Consider the following 15,487-nt stretch of genomic DNA (forward strand, 5'->3'; position numbering starts at 1 on the left):
GTACTGTATTATACTGCCTCTGTGCTCAGCAGTCCATTAAATCTTATCTGGAAAAAGCATGACAATTTATTTGATAAATCATAATTTATGAGAGACTAGACTTTTACCTTTGCGAGCTTTGAACATGGATGAATTAATACTGCAGAAGAGGTCTTTGTAGTCTCTTGGATAATACTTGCTGAGATGTAAGAGGGAGCTAAAAAAAAATTCTGTATGTGACATGAGAACAACATGTAATAGAAACAGATAGGCTACAGTCTGAGTGGTAACTATAGGTCAAATAAATGATTACAGCAGATAAAAGTCTCTTAAAATAGTTTGTCTCTATTCCAAAATCTGAAGTTATAATAGCAGTAACAGTTATCTTTCCACTTCCTACTAATATATATATATATGTTATCTGATTTTTTGGTTCGCTATATGCTGTGTTTTAAGGATTTTTTTTTAAAGACATTGACACAAATACAAAGGAACTTTAAGCACTTTTTACTATGTAATTAAGCCTTAAATACTGCCAACCTTACTCAGACGAAACTTTTGTAAAAGCTGAAGGCAATCTTGCAAATATTTCAAAACTCAAGCCACAGAAGTCTAATTAACTTTTAAATACAATTTATAGCAAAAAAAAAAAAAATCAACCATTACGCACATGGATTGAAAAATTGAATATGTATAAAGAAGAGGCATGTTTAATACATATCTTAAATTTATGTCATAATATACATATATTAAAGTATATATAAAATACTGTTTACTGACATTGTATTTCTAGAGGAATGCAGCAATAAAGGTGGTATGCCTATACAACGTGCTATATTTCTTGTGTTTTCTACTCTTTTGGTTTTGAAACCATAGCCTTTATTATACTACTAATCTCAGAAACAGGTAGTTTATTTCTTTGCAACTCAGTGAGAGGTGTTTCATCTTACAATGCAGAAGATTGTTTCTCCATCAGTTCATTTGCTGATTTTCTGTAATACAGAGCAGTCTCAACTAGTAAGACACATCTACTGTTTTGCAGATGAGTAAATACAGATCTTTCTAAACAAACTGTTTACAAACTACACATACTATCTAGGGATAATCCTATCAGCAAAACTTGGACGTTTCTTGGTGTGGAGGAGAGCCACCATTAGGAAAAGGAACAAATAGTAGACATTATGAGCAACAAAAATAAGACATACAAGTCACAGTGAATGTTACACCGGAATTTGACCAAGACAGAAGAATAAACATACTTCTAAAAACCAGAAAAATATAAATTCCTCATAGACTGTACTTAAGGTATTTCTCCCTACTGTATAATTTAGAACTTTACTTTGTTTGATATCTAAAGAATAAAAATAACAATACTATACAAATGCTATAGAAAAAGTCCGGGGAAAAAAAAAAAAATGTTCATCTGCTAAGAAGAACAGAGCTGAAGACTTGAGTTATACTAGATACACGTATGCATACAGTCAGATGTACTGTGCTTACACAGGAATGGGCTCTTTTGTCCATGAAACCTGAAGATTTTCCTAATTGGAGAAAACCCAACAATAAAATTTTCATCCTCCAAATAAGAAGCTAAACAATATATGAACATCCTCTGAAGATCTAAAAGTCTGCCATTTAAATCATACTGTCCTGGTTTTTGCTGGGATAGAGTTAATTTTCTTCCTAGTAGCTGGCATAGTGCTGTGTTTTGGATTTAGCATGAGAAGAATGCTGATAACACGCTGATGGTTTAGTTGTTGCCAAGTACTGCTTATGCCAGTTAAGGACTTTTCAGCTTCCCATGCTCTGCCAGGTGCACAAGAAACTGGGAGGGGGCACAGCCAGAACAGTTGATCCAAACTGACCAAAGGGCTATTCCATACCATACGACATCATGCTCAGTATATAAACTGGGGGGGGTTGGCCGGGGAGCAGCGATCGCTGCTTGGGAACTGTCTGGGTATCGGTCGGCAGGTGGTGAGCAATTGCATTGTGCATCACTTGCTTTGTATATTATTATTATTATTGTTATTATTATATTGTTATTATTACTACTATTGTACTTTATTTTATTTCCATTATTAAACTGTTCTTATCTCAACCCAGGAGTGTTTCTCACTCTTACTCCTCCAATTCTCTCCCCCATCCCATCGGGGTAGGGGGAGTGAGCGAGTGGCTGCATGGTGCTTAGCTGCTGGCTGGGGCTAAACCACGACACATACATAAAGTAAATTTAATTGACACAGAAGTGTTTTGGTCTGTTTTTTAAGGTTTTTCTTCTGCAATTTTTTTATTTATCTTACGAAATTTAGAATGAAAATGTCCTACCATTCTGACTCATATTCTAATTGATTGAATAGATAAATGCGAGATCGACGTCAACACAGTTATGTAGTGAAAAATAAACCCGGGACTGGCTTCTAATGAAAAAGAATAAAACACTGTGAGCCACAATTCTAGGTGAAATGCAGCAAAAAAATATGACATTTACATCCAATCTGGCCTTCACAGTAAACTGTAATTTTCTTTTTAAATTACTTATCAAATGATTAAGATGGATGCACATTTACCTAATTAATTGGCTGCTTTAGTTACCACAAATTAATTTTGAATACCACATATGTGAAAACCTGATAAGCCATTAATGTGCAACATGCAAGATGAGCAAAGAATTGAAAGGATGACAGCACATGAGCTAAGCAATACAATTATGTTTTGTTACTATTTTTTTCTCAAATGAATTAAAAGCCAGTGCTATGCAGTATGTGTAGGATTCAAAAATTACCCTTCATCTCACCACCGTCAATGAATGCCAATCTATTTTACAAAATAAGACATAAAAAAGTCAGCTGCAATATAAAGAATTAAAAGAAAAAACTTCTTTGTAAGTAAAAGGTAAACTATACTATGTTTAGTTTATTATATATGTTTATGTTTATTATTACACGTTTATACATACAGACACATATATTATACATATGTGCCGATATAGTTACATGCATTCCCCATACTTTCTTCAAGATCATTAGCTAAACACATGGAAGGGATACACAATCTGTAGTATATCTTACATCCAATTTTTTTTCCCCAAGAGTTGTACACTGTGTGTGATTTGCTGAGGGTATTATTACGTTGTTTATTCAATTTTAATAGGACTGTAGAATATCTTTGTTTTCACAGGAGCTGATTCCTTAGTACCAAAAGCTGAAATAGTTTCATTCCGCAGAAGTGCTATGCTTGGTGTAGAGTACCAATTTTTCAAGGCCATTGAGAAAACTACATGTGTCTTATAGCGCTCTTGTATACTTGTAGAAGTTGACAATTAAACAGCAGTTTGAAAACAAGCACATCTTCAAATATTTTAAAAGCAGAGTCCACTATTTTAGAGGTTTGAGTACACTGTATAGTTTTCTATACCAGAGTATCAGAAACACATAGCTCAGTCCAGTAAGCAAAAAAATTAGGTGCAATAAAATGATGCAAAGTAATTACTCAGGTCATTGAGTTACATAATGCCTTCAGTCGGGCCTTTCTCAAACGTTTCTTGAAGAGTTGTGAATACAACAGAATTTGATGCAGTTCTCTAATAAAGACCAAGCCATGAAGTGAAAGTCATCACACATTCCTATGTAAATTCATGCATAGAGCATCCCTCACATTGCCAGATCCTAAAAGCTAAAAGACCAAAATATCCTCCAGATAATAACAGGCAAGAAAACTCAGGGGAAAAAACCAAACCAAACCAAACCAAACCCAACACTTTAAGATTACTTGGTTCACAAACCCTTTAGCTGTCACTGTATCTCTCACTTTCACAGCAAAACTGGAATTTTTATGATTAGCAAACAGCTGGCTATATTCTGCTGGCAAAATACTATCAGCCCTCTTCTGGCATAGTGGAAGTCTGCTCGAAGTCTAGAGCACCCTATTTGACAAGACTGCAACTACCTCTTCCACTCTGCCAGCAGTTTAAAAGTATTCAGAGAAACATTCTTGGTCTCAGGTCATGCACTACCAAGTAAAAATACCAAAAATCCAGGCACAAACCCGTTTATTATGAAACTGGTTTTAGGAAAATGTTTCTTAAAACACTATTTTGCCTGCTTCGCATCATTTCCTGTAAGTATTCTGTAAGAATAAGAAATAGTAAAAATCCTAGCATTGCAGAGCCAACCCATTCAGTATTCCTCTATCACTAAGATAAAATAGAATGATAGAATCATAGAATCGTTTAGGTTGGAAAAGACATTTAAGATCATCCAGTCCAACCATTAACCTACACTACCAAGTCCACACTAAACAAATCAAGGGTAGACTAGACTAAACCATGTCCTGAAGTGCCACATCTACCCATTTTTTGAACACTTCCAGGGATGGTGACTCCACCACCTCTCTGGGCAGCCTGTTCCAATGCTTGACTAAATACTTTTGATAAATCTCATTCTGTTAGCTTTCAGCTCCTTCTCCCAATGATTATAAAATTACAACTTCATCTTGAGCAGAAGGCTGCAATAAAATGCTTCAGATGTGACAACCACCCAACATACTCACCCCTGTAATGCTTATACAAATGTAGTGAAAAGTACTTTTATCTGGAATAAAATATAGTTCTCAGAAAGCTTGAAGGAAGCACAATAATTGAATGACTGTTAAATTTTAAGAAATACAGGTCCGTTCCTGAACCATCAATTTTGAAAGGTACACTAGCCTCACTTAAAAAAAAAAAAGGCATTTTAATACAACAAAATGCATAAATCTGGAAATCAAGGATGTACCTTGATCAGATGAGGACTTGAGAAAAGGTAAGAGACACATAAACAAAGACTGTGTTTTAGAAATCAGTAACTCAGACAAGGACTTATAGGGTCAGCATAAGACAAACACAAATCCTAACAGTACCCAGAGTTACCACATTCATCACTGTTCATCATCAATGAACCTGTTTATAACATAATTTGCCAGTTCTGGTGCTGACATAGGAAAAAAAATTAAAAGTAACAGTTTTTTAATTCTGCAATTTGAGGAAGATGAATTATCTTCTATAAAGAAAATTGTACGATTCACTTTTCACCGATTGCATTTGTCTATTTTAAAATTCATTTTTAAAACATGAAGGCCACATTTCTATGTAATACAAAAGAACATCATAATTATAATTTACGCACAAATACATGGTAATGGACTTTAATTCAGTTGCAAGGTTGAGAATCAGAGATTCTCAGGAAAAATGGGGGAATATGCACCTATGAGTTCTATTCTTATTGAAGAAAGAAACTGTAGAAGCAACTGTATTCAGAGGACAATTCAAAACTTCTGGCAGTAGGAAGACAAACTTCTCTCTGTCAGTCTTTATAGTTTAGGGCCTTAGTGTAGAAGAAGGTTTTAGTCATTTACTGCAGAATTTCATCCTGACTTGCTACCTTTAATATGTTGTATACAAAACAGTGCAGGCCTCATAAAACTAACACAAGTACTGTTTTAAATTATTTTTCAAATTATTACCAGATGTCAGCATTTGAGTCACAAATAATCTAGAAGACATATTGACTATGTCATTGTTCATAAACCAAAAAAAAAAAAAAAAAAAAAAAAGAGCTGGGACACCTAATTAAGGAAATACACTATTAATTCCATGAACAAGACAACAGAAGTTCATATTAAACCTGAGGTTGAAGATATAACCTTACTAAAACATTTTTAGACCCTTTTTATTTTAAGCAGTTAAGACTTATTAATGCCAAAAAAAAAATTTAAAACACAGAGACTGAATGTGTACCCATAAGCATTACAGAGATTTACATAACTTTGGTCATGCTCACTGCAATTAAAAGCAGCAAGCCCCACATTTAAAATTGTTAGGCCTCTTTTGTGTCACTTCTTGCAGTGCTGCCAAATACACTATTACAATCTTCTTCAACATTCTACATAGGTTTTGTCACATCTCTGTTCATGAGTTTCTTCAGAAAATTATTTCCATTTTGCTGCTTGTAGTGAGCTTCACATCATCCATTTGTTATGCAACGAAAATTCTGCCTAAGCATATTTAGCCTAGCAAAAGAAAAAAAAAAAAAAAAAAGAGAGCAAGTGATCTGAAGAATCCAAAGAAGAAGATTACTATAGTGTATTGGACTGTGAAACAGTTTGCCTTATTGCTCATTAAAATCACATGAATTGGACAAACTATTGTTCAATGAATAGCCAAAAAAGATCCTCTTCTCTTTTTACAAATACATAGAATTTACACAGATTCTCCTTTACAGAGATTTAAAAGCCTGAATGTCCTTATACATAACCACAGAATAAGGCCAAGTGAGAAAGGACACTTCTCTTGTATTGAAGTTGACTGTGTATCTGCTGATAACTATGCGCTAAATTCTCGATTAAATCTGTCCAATAGAGTGCACAATAAATGGTAGTCCAATGTATTTGCTGTTATCAGGTAAATTTAATTTTGTGTTTAACCAGAGTAACTTTAGTACTAGCTAAGGAAATTTAATGTTGTAAAAATAATTCTATAGTAAGTTCTGTATTGAGGGAAGCACTCTGTCGTCATCTGTATAATGATCATTTATGCCCTGAAATGTTCTTATGGCCTACATCACAACAAATATACAACCATCTAAAGAAGTGCAGCTGTTTTAGTTGCCCACTAATGAGAAAACAGTCTATTTCAGAGGCTCCTAATTTCACAAGACAATTGAGAAAGACCTCATACTTGCTGGACTAATCCTAAGGCTAAGCAATATTGCCGCACGATCTTAGGTGTATGTTCTACTCTACTCTTGGATGCAGAGCTCACTAATAATCAGTTGGACATAAAATACATGTCTGAATGCTTTCTAAAAGCAAATTTTTATGATCTTCCTAGTTAAAAATATCTGAAAACAGCTATACAAAATATGGATACCAATCTACCCAATATATTTTTGTATTGTCTAGAAGAATAGTGCATCACAGTGACATGTTTATATGATGTTGTGAATTGAACTCATAAAGTAATGGTTGTTAATGTGCTGTAACTACTCTTAAAACTGTCACATCAATTTTTAAATTTTATCGGTTTCATTAAGTGCTAATACTCCTTTCAGAGACCACGAATGAATGAAAACTGAAAGAAATCTCCTTTCCAATATGCTCTCTGAAATCAATAGGACTAAAAGATAAAGGTGCAAGACAGAACAACATGTTTAGGTTTAGGATCAAGATTTGAATGTCTTAGCAAATCAGGAAGACTTTCTAACTCCTAATATGTTATAGCTATTTCATCCTGCAGTTGCATTACACTAATCATGTTTTAAATCACTCTAAGGGTAATTGTGCTTTAAGCAATTGATTTCTTAGAATCACTTTAGGGTTTAGAGATTAATTCTGTTTCTTCTACAGAACTGAAACACAGCAAGAGATAATCTCTGATATTTGACACTCAGAAATGCTACAAGACTTTAAAGTTATGTAATAATCCCCTTTCCTATCCTTTACAAAAGTGCTATGCTAAAATATTCTTATTCCTATTATTTACAGTGTGAAATAAAGCTAAAGTGTATAAACTAAGTTACATTGTTCCTGCTTACACAATATTTCTTTGCTGCTAGTGATTAATATTAGAGCTTTTTAAAAGTAATGTAATTATAATAGATTATGGAACTCCCCAAACCTTATCTATCTAGAAGTTACACAATCAGCCATTGACCTTTGCTTGGTTGTATTTCCTTCTCAGCTGTTCACTTTAATACCTTATATTTAGGTTGGAACATAAGCATTTTGCAATGGTGTGGGATGAAAAACCTAACCACCGGCCCCTTTGCAGAATAGCTATTACAGCTTGTGAGTGAAAATCAAACCAGAGCATGGAGAAAAGACACGTGAAATGTCCTGAGATGGGAAATTAGAGCTAAGAAACCTTAGAGAAGACTTTCTCTTAAAACAAGATATTAGGTCTTATTCAAAATGCATTTAGCTGACTTACTTCACTGATCTAGAAATGTGGGCATCACTCCAAGGGTGTACCTGTTTCTCTGCCATCTGTTACGACAAGGAGACACCCCACCCTCAAGTTACACTCATTTCCCTCCCCCAGTAGGTAAGTAAATAAATAATTTTGACAGCTGGCACAACATTTTCCAGAACATCGCAGTATGAGAACTGCCTCCTCCCACAACAGCTGTTGTCTCTATAGCATAGTCATTGTGCAAACATGGGTGGGTTCCTCTACAGTAGGAATCCTAAAATGATAGTTAGTTGTGAAACAGCATCATTTTTGCAAATGATGAAAGCTACGGGGGAGATTTTTATTTCAATGCCTAACATTTTATTTATAGAAAAATATTTATATTTCATATCTGTCCTGTACACACAGCAATTTTCACTTTCTGTCAAGGACTCATGGCGCTTTCCATAAGCTGCTTCTTCACATACCAAAATCCATGCATAAATATTAAGGTTAAATATAAGGCAATGACAGCAACAGGAAACGTCAGATGCTTACATTTTGCAAGAAATTTAGCTTTATCATAGAATTTGACAAAGTAGTTGAACTGAATTACCTAGTTTTATTTGTTATTAATATGAATTTTCTTTTGAGACTGCATATTTTTACAGAAAATCATACGTTTTCATTCCATATACAGGGAAAAGATTCAAATTCAGGCAGAACAGTCAACAATTTAGATTAGCTGAGTCACTGTATTGTAGCAACAGCCTCTCTCAGTAGGAAGCACATAGATTAGCTAGCCTGATCCAAGAGGTGAAGACATCAACATCAAGGAATATGATTAAAAACAGAATCCAAAAATCTTACATCTTTAGTACCAGGGAAATTCAGTTATATCATTATAAACATAAACAGCATCTGCATAATATAGAGTTGATTAACAGATGCAGATCAGTAAAGGTTAAGTCATAAAAATAGACTAGTTTGCTGCACACTGTAAGAGTGTCAGTCAATGCTGTATTTATGGAGTAAATTAACCCTTAAATTTGATGTCTCTGGGATATTCTTTACAGCCCTCAGTTCATTAATGAGCTAGCACAGCCTTGTCTTTTATCCAGTAGTGAGTCTGAAGGCTCACAAATAGCTCTGATTATAGCCCTTAAAAAAAAAAAAAAGAAATTAAAATAGGATGATGAATTTGGTCATCTGAGTTATCTGGTTTGACTGAGAGCATCCTGCAGCGTACAGTAAGCTTCTAAGATTTTATATACTATTATTACAGGAGTAGTTGTTCACTAGCAGTATTAAACAATATTTGTGTTCTTCAGCAGCTGCTTCTCTATGGCTTCTTCCCATTTAGTAACGGAGACCAGGATCTCTGACAATGTGTTGTCTTTTGACATGCATTTATGATTTAGATGCTTGCATTACTGTAGTACCGCATCATTTTTTAAGACTGAAATGATAGTGTGTGTCAGCTGCAACATGCAAGGAGTACTTTGTATGCACTTAAACACACAATACCTGCAATATCTCTCAGTCAAGTAGCTCTCTATTATATTAGATGGATGACAAATTCACAAAAGCGCCTCTTAAACAGTGTTCAGAGTTCCATAATTTTAAAGAATTTACCTCTGGTAAAAGTAAATAGGAGAAACAGATCTTTGTGTCCTGACTCATACTACAGTGAAGTGTTTTTCTTTTACTTGCTCAGGCCACTGAAAGCTGTATTTCCCTAAATTCCCAATTCATTTCCAGGGCTACATAACAAACACCAGTGAAGAGAATACAAATCCTAAACAACTACCTCACAGGGCTAAGAGGGCTAAGCTGGGTAGGGCCTTTGGGAGGGAAGGTACCTAGATAGAAGTGTACCTGCAAAGTCCCTCTTTTTTTTTTTTTTTTAATTGCTGTCTGCTAGACTGACAGACAGACACACACAATGTGTATACACCAGTCTGGGTTAGCATCACATTGGCATGCCACTGCACGCGCAATTTCTAATTGTACTTGAATCACAATTTTGCAAAGATTTATTGTATTTTGTTAGGGGGAGGGGATGACAGTTACAAGACGACAGAAAAGTAATTTTAACATTACTCTCACTCACAAAGGAAATCCAGTGGAGCGATCAGAGAGGGGCTTGGTTCCATTTCCCATTCTATCACTGCTCCCCTGTTGATCATTTGGCTTTGTATCCACATACGTAAAATGTGACTACTAGTGCTTACTATTTTTTGCAGTATAATCCAATACCCTTGGGAAAAAAGCAATTAAAGACTTAAAAAATATCACTACCTTTACCATACAAAGTCATGTTTCATCACTTGGCAAATCTTTATCAAGTCAAGAAACAAGTTTTTAGCAATGTTTTTGAATTCCAAGAGAATAAAAGCTTTGTTGAAAAACAGAAGACAAGGTTTCTTGTAAGTCTACTTCAGCTCAGTGATATGATGCAACCCAACACTTGAAAAGGCACCTACACTACCATAGTAGCTTATATGAAAAGGCATGACACATAGGTACAGAAGATAGGAATACAGTATGATATACAAACAGACAAATTACACGTCTGCAAGTTGGGCATCCAGTCAATAATTAACATAAAACTCAAACTATTAAATCTTTTACTAAAGCACTACAGTGATGAAAGCACAATTCTTTAATTTATGTCAGAGAAGTGATTTTAAGATTTGTGACAAAATGTAATATGACAGCATTCATTTTATAACATAAAGCTGATGAGTACAGATTGGACGGTTTTATGTTAAAAGCCATGAGTGAAAAGCGGTACTTGGGAGACAGAACACAGGTACATCTTAATTGTATTCCAGAGTCCAGGCTTTCTTTCATTCAGAGGAAGTCCTGCTAGGTGTCAGGGCGATGAAGAACCCTGCAAGACATGAACACAGTGAAAAAGATGTCAATAACTGTGTGTGAGTTTCCAGAAAATCAGAATCAACTACTTACAAAGAGAAATATTCCATCATCTCAATAGACATTACTCGGATCAGCCATGATACCTTCCCTGTTAACATTACTAATAATTTATTTGTTTGGATCATGGAAATATGATCCATATCATGAAGATATGATAACTGGGCATGTCTTTACCAGGTTACTACAGTTCATTGCGTTGAGCTTTCCACAGCTCGTAAACGCTGCATTCAATGAAGTGGCATTAATGCCTAGATTTTCAGTCATCTATTTTGTATATTTCTCAAGACTGCAGTTCTGTTTTGCTAAGCAACTAATGTATCATAGCCAAATCAGATATTTCCAGTATATCTACAAAAACATTACTAGACTATTGTTTGTAGTATGATATTAGTTGTGCTAGCTAGTAAACCAATTTAAAGCACAAGTCAGAAATATCCACTGAAATTCTTAACAACCAGATAGCTCAGTCATAGTGATGCTGCTTGTTAAAAAGATAGTTTTGTTCACACCAGTGTTTTGAGAATGCCTGGTTTTTTCCAAGCATTGAAACAGAAGGATGATACTAAATTTTCGCATTTGGTGTTCAAATACTTAGAAATAGGAAACAGAAAAGCAGACGTCAGTCTTTTCATTAAAATTCACAAATGAGGAAAGAAACAAATTAGCAGTCAATAGAATGTCTAGCTCCAATTGTGGGTTATTCCATGTGGCTTTGTTTTCCGGTCTACCTTCACTAGGTGCCCCTCACTTACAACCATCCTTATTTTTCTGATCCATAGCTATTGTATTTTTGGCACAGATAGAAAGGGAGTAGCAGAGAAAGCCAAAACAATGTTCAGACAAGCAACTGTTGCAACAGGTTTGATGATAAACTGGAAGTGCAGTGAAAATTTATTATCAAACCGATAATCCAAAACCTCCACTGCAAAAATTTTAGGAAAGTTAAACAAATACATTAACAACAAATACATTAAGGTAATTACAAATAATTCTTACAATAGATTTTACAATTTTAAAACATCTCAAAGTTGACCTCCAGTAATTGGTTTCCCCAGTATACCTGTTTGCACAAGGGTCTAGGGGAAAAAAAACCCAAAAACCGCAAACACACAAACAAAAAGCTTTTCATTCAGAAGCTTACTGGCAGTTAAGGCAAAACTGATTTACTTAAAACTACCCTTACTTTAAGTGAAGTTCTAACAAATTCTGTATCCAAAATGCACATTTAAAGAGAAAAAATTCCTCCAAAGTAGAGAATTAATGACAGATAGGCTGGAAACTATAAGATGCTATATTTTAACTCTATATTCTGGTATCGCATTTCCCAGCTGGTGAGGTATGTTAACATTCAAGTTAGGCCTGTACTGTGGGCTTAATAGGAAAAGAGGAGCAGTCCTGTGGATCTGTGAAATAGGGATAAAGGGAGAAACAGGAAAGAAGACAAACAATAACATAACTGCAGAAATCTAGGGATATGCAAAAGAGTGAAAAACCCAGGGAGGTAGCACTGGGGGGGCCTGCCAAAGAAAACGATTGCACAGTGATGGTGGTGCAGACTGCAGGGATGGTTCATAAAGATTTGGAATTCACTGCTTTAGTGCATGTGTGCACATGTACATGCATATTCTCTCCACTGGTTTCTGAGCAGACCTCTCAGTCATTATAAAGTGATCATTAAAGTGTGACCTGTACACTTTGAAGCAAGAGGGTAATTTCAGGCATCTTAGTTCTGTTTGAAAATTCAAAATCCTAACAAAAAACAGGCAAAATTGTGACCTTCTTTCCAGAAGTACTCTAGTTCTTAGCTAGTAACAGACCACTTCTTAGTGACTGCCTGTAACCAAAGGAAATACCTGCCAGACCTGTCAACCAGTTCACATCCAAGAAGTTGCATTTAATTTCTAAATTTGTAGCTCCATTCTTCAGTGCTGAGAAAATGTGACTTATTAACCAGGCTGATGCAAACATAGCGAAGCGAAGACTGTCTTCCCACCACAGAAGAATCGTAGCAAGTTTCCAGTTTACTTCTACAGGCAGACAATAGTATAAACAGAGGAACAGAGAAAATGAAAATGATAAAATTTTATAAAATTATAATTTTTTTTTTTAAATTACAGCAGCTAAACTAAGTGAAATAGAGGAAACACTCCAGTCATTCAAGTCAGAATGCCTACAGAGCTACTTTAAGAAATGTATAACAATACTGTTTATTAAGTTGCTTAAATAAAAAAGCATTTAAAAACCTAACACAATAAAACTGTAATTAGTCAAGCATTTCTGAATTAAAAGGCAGTTATAAAGGAGATGGAGACAGATGGAACAAAACCATTCGCCAACATTTGCTAAAGGCAAAGGATACACAAATTCTACTTCATACTCTCTGGGCTTGTCCTGTCCTTACTTGGTGAACTAAAAACTCTCCCTCAGTTTCAGTATACTTTTGCAGCTCTTTCATGCCTAAAACAGCAGAAACAACCATAGGATTTAGTGGAAACTTCCATTTATACAATCATTTTACCTTGCTTCAAGTTAATGTCTTAATGGATGTGGGAAGGCAGTACATAGAAAAAGACCTGCAGCTTTATAATACATCCCTTTTTGCCCTTCATTCACAGTTAAATCATGCTTGCCACCTGCACATCTTGTGCACAGAGGCCATTTCCAAAAAAGAGCAGAATATTTTGTTAAAAGTTTTGCCTGATTTTTTTCTGACCATTTAATTGCCACTGACATGTTAAACAGGCTAACTTACTGGATTTAAACTGAAGTCTTCACAGGTTTGTCCAGTCATAAAGCTTAACTTATGGAAGAAACACATTAAAACCTGCTCCAATTTGCTTCAATAATACGAAAGCATGAGTGGGTCCTGTGATAATGGTTCCTTATGTATTAAAGAGAATTTAAGTGAAAATGAAATAAAAGGTGCTTGGTAGAAACATGCAGACTGACAGAACATTACTAGGCCAGTCACAGGGGTTTAGTGGCAGTTAATTAAAAAAAAAAAAAGCCTCAGTGTTGCAGCAGAATCTTACTGTAATTAAGCTGCACATTATGAAAGCCAATCCTGGCAAAACAGTAGCATGTCCTGAGAGATGGATTTAACTTAACTGGATATTGGTGAATGAACTGGATATGATGACGAATTTTGTATTTGAAAGCAAAACATTTCTGAAATGTTGTAGAAACATGCTGGCCATTACTATCTGTGTGAACATATTATGAGATTTGCTACTGTGTCTGCTCTGCATCTTACTTGCTCCCATTTGCTGGTCTTGTTCTCTTGTTACGTGTTATCATTAAGAAAGCAAAAATATCTGGTAAAATGATTAGTTCTGAAATCCCTTTAATTATAGCCTGCAGATACTAGTGTAATAAAAGTCATCAAATAGACTGCTGGTGAGTAACCTTGTTAAAAAAAAGGATAAGCCACTTTAAAAAAAAAATCTATTTTATAAGAAAATTACCCTTCGTACTTTCAGTGATCAGAAGATTGCACAAGCTTAGTTTTCAAGCAAAAATAGAAACAAAAGAAGTTCAATTTAAAGATAAAGAATGAATTTTACATAGACAATCTAATCAAGAGGTAAAAAAGGCACTTTCCATTTTCCCTAGGAAACTCACTATTACACTTGGTCCAAATCTCGCAGCTTCTGTTCTTAACCTACCAGTCCTGCTGAAAACCTTTTTCTACTTCTGGCAATATATTCCATTAGCAAATCTCTGAAGGCAGACTGGAAAGTTCTACAAGGTTTCAGTGGTGTTTATCTTCTGATTTTGCAGAAATGCACCTTCAGATAAGATTTGGGATTGCAAACACACACCCTGCCAGCTGTTACAAAAAGAGCAGAACAAAAAAATGTGTTATTAGAAATAACATTAATAAAAGAGCCAGAGGGATTTCATGGACATATTCAGCTGATTTAGGCTGAAGAGATTTGGTTCAAAGGAAAATTCTAATATTTCATAAATGAAGTATGAGGTACTCAGTGGAGTATTTTAACATGCCAACAACAATTACTTTGCCCTGAATAATACGCTGATAGGTGATGCGAATGTGATGCCTCTACTTGCACTGCAGTATGAGTCACTAGCTGAGATAAAGGAACAGAACAGAACCCCAGCAATACTGCTAAAAGCTGTTAACATACATAAAGTATGCCTGCTTCAGTGATGCAGTGAGAATGATACTTTCCTCCTTGGCTGAATTTTCAGCATACTGAATCTTCAACTGTGTAGTCAGTGCCTAGTCCGTTTTCTCTCTGAAAAGCCAAAGGAGCTACACAGTAAAAATGCTATAAAAATCTGTATTCCATGGCTTTGTCTATTATTTTCAGACATGTTTATGGAATTTCACATCAGCTCTTATATGGGAAAAACTTTAGAAGACAGTGGGTTTGTACAGACATATCTAAATAATGCATAGGCATAATTATAAAACAATGAGCTAGGCAAGAGGCTTAAATTGCATTGCACAGCAGGTAAAAATGCACACTATGGAAAGACGTCCCATTGAAAATGTGAGTGTCAGGCTGTCTTAAAACCTCATCCATTTAATTATAAGCCGTGGATATTGCATACATCTCAGGCAAACACAATCTCAAGATGGATGAGAAGGGGAAACCGGATCCCCACCAATCT

Source organism: Pelecanus crispus, chromosome 7 (genome assembly GCF_030463565.1).
Source record: "Pelecanus crispus isolate bPelCri1 chromosome 7, bPelCri1.pri, whole genome shotgun sequence".
In the NCBI taxonomy this organism is placed as follows: Eukaryota; Metazoa; Chordata; class Aves; order Pelecaniformes; family Pelecanidae; genus Pelecanus; species Pelecanus crispus.